Here is a 4,905-nt window from a genome sequence, read left to right on the forward strand (position 1 = left end):
CACTATGTTTTCTAAACACTAGTCATGCCACACACCAAGTATGCATACTATGTTTGTCTATGATCTTTACTTTGTGAACTAGATCAATTGAACATAACTTCAATGATTCTCTTTTCACACTCCCAAATCCTTACTGCAAATGCAAGAATTCCAAATTCATGCCATTTACTGAAATCTGTTAGATTCTAAACTTATATGCATTGATCCTCTTGTAACGATTATGCACAAACTCACAAAGACTTGGCAACAATCATTACAGAGTATTCCAAAGGAGATCAACTCCTTGGAAATATCCTTCTTGCATTAAGTTTCCTTAATCTTACACAGATTGAAAATTCTAACTTTGAAACATTTCCAGATTCCATTTTGACTATCACTTCTGAACAAGAGTTGCCTCCTTACAGATTATGTCAATATGGTCCTTCCAGAATTATCACTATACTTCCAATTGTCCTTGAGTAACCAATCTTTGGTAAACCTTAGATTGTCCTCGACAATTGTTTAATCCTTTTAGTCATATCCAGTTCTAAACCTTTTCCCTTCTTAATGCCCCAGGCATTTGGAAAATTTTAGAAAGGATGAATATAGCACATGTAATCGATCCTATATCCGAAGCATATGGGACACGATTCATGATGTCTCACATAAAGACTAATCCAGTCTTTTGCTATAATATTTCCATTTCAATTTGCCAAGTTCTCATAATTCAAATTATGAAAAGGGATGCCGTAATCATAATCGAATTTAAGAACGCAAATAATGGACTCATATACAAAATTTCCTTATGTTGAGCCATTCCAACATGAAATTCATATATATCCTTGACTAAATGATTAAAACCTCACGATCTAAGCTTATAGATTTGAGATGAAGTATAATTTCCTCTCCCTTAATTATAGCAAAACAACTCTTTCCCAATTGAAACTTTTGTTTTCTATAATTAACATTGCTAACTTGCAATACTTATCATAATTATCATGCTCCCACTAACATGATGATTATTAGCATATCACTTATGCTCCCACTAGCTTTGACATGTACTCAGAAATTAGCTGGACTTCTAGAAATCAATACTTCATTGACTTTCTTACCAAAGTTCAGATTTCTAATGCTAGATTGTTTTGATAAAACTTTATCAAAATCATACACCTTCCCTTAGATAGCACACTTGTGTGTCTAAACAATTATGAAGAGGTATGCTGTAATCATAATGGTTAGACCTTTTTGCCATTTCTCACAAGTCCAGGTTAGTGTGCCGGTAAACCACACACGCTCCACTAACGACTTTGAGAATGCAAATATCACAATTGCTATCTAGCTAAAATCTACTTAGTGAAAGTGTTTCCTCACCATCATTTTCGTGAATCGGAGAGAAACCTTATGACACTTAGATTTAATGGTGTATGTGTTCTTATCCATGTGAATTATCAAAACCATAGTCACAAGACAAGGATAATGACAAATCCTAACTCATATGGATTGAACTCAATCTTAATTTCTTGCCACCTGGCAGCTCAAGGGCCTGCCATTGCTTCCAAGTTGTTGAGCAACACATTGAGAACTCTAAGAACTCATATGCAAAGCCAACTTTAACTGGAATAGGCACAGAATATGTCAACACGATAGATTATAAACCTCAAGTCGTGTGCTAGTGAAGAACTTCAGGTTCTATTCTTGATTAGTTCTTGAGACTTTCAAGACCTTTAAGACTCCCACTGTCCTCTTGATCTATAAGACTCCCTTGTCAAACATCCAAGAGATAGTGCGAATTCTAATCAAGACAAACACTTCACACAATTGGCCTAAGTTGGTCTTTGTTTTATCCAAAACATCACAACTTACCAATTTCAAATGTACAAGAGTAGAAAACCTTTACTCTTACATTTGAAAAGTGTTTTAAACCTTCTTTTGAGACATGTCACTCAAGTTACAATCTTGGAGTATGACTCTAAGACTTGTATTGGAACGAAGTATGACTCATCTTCTTGATTTAACCATTTCAACAATTCAAGATCCCTTTTCTTAGTCATAAGAATGCACTAAGATTTCCTTAGAGAACTAATTGTGATATGGTTTCTTAATCATTAAGATGATCACAAAAACTGATACTAAAGTACTCTCCCATCTTTTCAGATTTGAGAAACTTTTATCCTTCTGCCTAATTTGATTCTTCTTATTCGCTCTGCCATACATTGGAACCTTTTTCCAATGTCTCAGAATTACACTTAAGCTTGTAAGTATAATCATATTTACTGAGCGTTAGTAAACTATGACGAATAGTCTTATCAATCTTTTGTGGTGGACTTAATCAGTGCACAAGACTATGCAATCGATCCCTTAGTCCATTACTTGACTCACACATCCATGTGAATAAGTAATTAGTCTTAATTTTCCAAAACTTGAAAGTTCTCATTCATCATGCTATACAACTTGCATGATTCCAAGTTTCGGTCCAATTGAAACTTGGGTGATGAGAATCTTTCCTTATTTGGTAAATTTAGACATTACCACAAATGAAAGAATCAATTTCATATTTCCACTCTTGCTATTATTGGAATCATATAAGCAACAATTTTTTCTCAAATGCCATTGTAAGGATATTTTAAAATAAATAAAATCAAAAATTTTTCTTTTATTTTAAAACTTTGCGGAAAAACTTATCCTTACAGTGCATAAGCACATGAAAACTTGTTGTTATCTATTCCTAAGCAATATATCATAACTCCTAAGAAGTAGCTCAAGAATCCGATCTTCAAACTATGCGATAGAAATCCATCTACGCCATCAGATTTAGCATATTCTTACTTTAAGTTTCTTCACTTTTCTTTGATTCTTAAAACATCACCATGTGACCCAGTCACATCATGTATCAAGAATCTCAGAATAGAAACTTAGCAGAGTTAGATAGTGGACTTTACCTAAAGTAGAGTCAAACTTATTGACTTTAACATCCTTAGGTAAATTTGGCAGCTTCGCAACCAGTGCCCCTTCCTTTGGCAATATAAACATATGGACCCTTTGATAATGGTACACGAGACTATCATAGACTTAGCTTTTCTCTTTACCATTTGGTCAACCGAGTTGACTATGGCCGATCCCTTTCCACTGGGAAGAGAGAGCTTTACTAGATATCATTGTCAATGTCCATGAAGTTTAGCAAGTTGATCTTAGCAAATAGATAAGATCATTAAGGGTCTTGTCATAGTCTGTTTCATAGGTGTCCCAAAGGAACTCACTATGTGACTTAGAAAGTGATTGAACCACCAACTTTCTCAAGACTTTGACACCCAACTCTCTCGGCTTGTCAATATGTGACTACATCTCCAAGATGTGTTCACACCTAGACCTTGCCTTGCCAATAGGGCTTGAGTGACCTTAAACCTTTCAAGGGCTTGTGGGTTAGGGAGAATAATTAGAGGAGGTGAAAGAAGTATGATTTCCAAGGGACATCATCTTCATTTAGGAAAGCTTGTTTCAAGAGATTTGGGAAGATCATAAATGTCTAAACCAGACATGTTTTGGGAGATATTCAAGATAGTTGATTTAAAGTCCTTAATATGACACCCAATATGAAATATTAAGGCTAGGACCCAACAAACTATTTTATAACTTAGAAGAGGTATGCCGTAATCCAAGCTATAAAATATTTGAAGGTAGGTGAATGACGATTCACCAATTTCACCAAGATAAACGAAATGTATTATTAGGTTTTAATTGGTTTTGAAACTCCTAGATCTTTAAGATTCATTGAACTGTTCAAAGGCATGTTTCAATCTCGAGTGTGCCCTTCAGGTTTTGTGACTGGGATGCCGAGGATCACAAAACAAGGTGTGAAGTAACCATGCAAATTACTTGGTACCCTTAAGTGTTTACCCCTCAATCGATGTGCCGGTTAACCACACACGCTCCATCGATACTATGATAAACATTAAGTTACCCTTTGCCTACCTTGTTAAATACGAGTTAGTGTGTCGGTTAACCACACACGCTCCACTAACCGACTTAAACAAAGTGCAAAGTGTAATTTCATGGATTAGCACCTTATTCACATTTTCCTAAGTAACTAAGATTGGGTATTTATAAGAGTTTAGTTACTTAGTATTTATCATTATTACTTTTAATGAAGGGAGAATTTATAAGTCCTTGTCTTACCCGTTCGGCTAACGACCCTCCACCAGTCAAGCAAGCGGTGGGTGAGAGTGGACACCCATTAAGTTGCCATTTTATAGGGAACAACCTTGTACCCACCCTATAGACCAGCTTCGTGAATGAGGTGTACTAGCGGTAAGACTGACTTTACTCTTATACATATATATATTATTAACTTATAATATTATAAAGTATAAGGGTTGAATTTTAACTTTTAAAATTCTAAGGGCTAACTTGGAATTAAAGTATTCATAAGGAAAACTTTTCAAATTCCAAAACTTGAGGGCAAGTTTTGAAACTATTCAAAACTAATTAATTCCATAACTTATGTGTTTAAAGTAGTTTTAATCCAAAAACTCTTCAAGTTCCATAACTTGAGGACAAGTTATGGAAGACTTTAAACTAATAAAAGAACTAACTTTTTCTTTATTTTATAACTTATGGATTTAATTATGGTTACATATTTTTCTTTAATGAAGTGACTCTTGAACTTCCATAACTTGAGGACAAGTTATGGAGTCATAAAAAATTATTCAATGACACAAGACTCTTCATTTTTGTAACCATTGCCAACTTTTGTGAATCTTATGAGTCTTTAATGTGACTCTTCATGTAACTTGAGGACAAGTTACACAAACACATTTTATACTCAAACTCTTAGATTAAAATGGATTGAAAACAACTATTTCAATTAACTTTTCTATTAATCTAAGCAACTCATAAGAACAAGATAATTCAAATCAAACTTTTTCATGT

Source organism: Lactuca sativa, chromosome 2 (genome assembly GCF_002870075.4).
Source record: "Lactuca sativa cultivar Salinas chromosome 2, Lsat_Salinas_v11, whole genome shotgun sequence".
Taxonomy (NCBI): domain Eukaryota; kingdom Viridiplantae; phylum Streptophyta; class Magnoliopsida; order Asterales; family Asteraceae; genus Lactuca; species Lactuca sativa.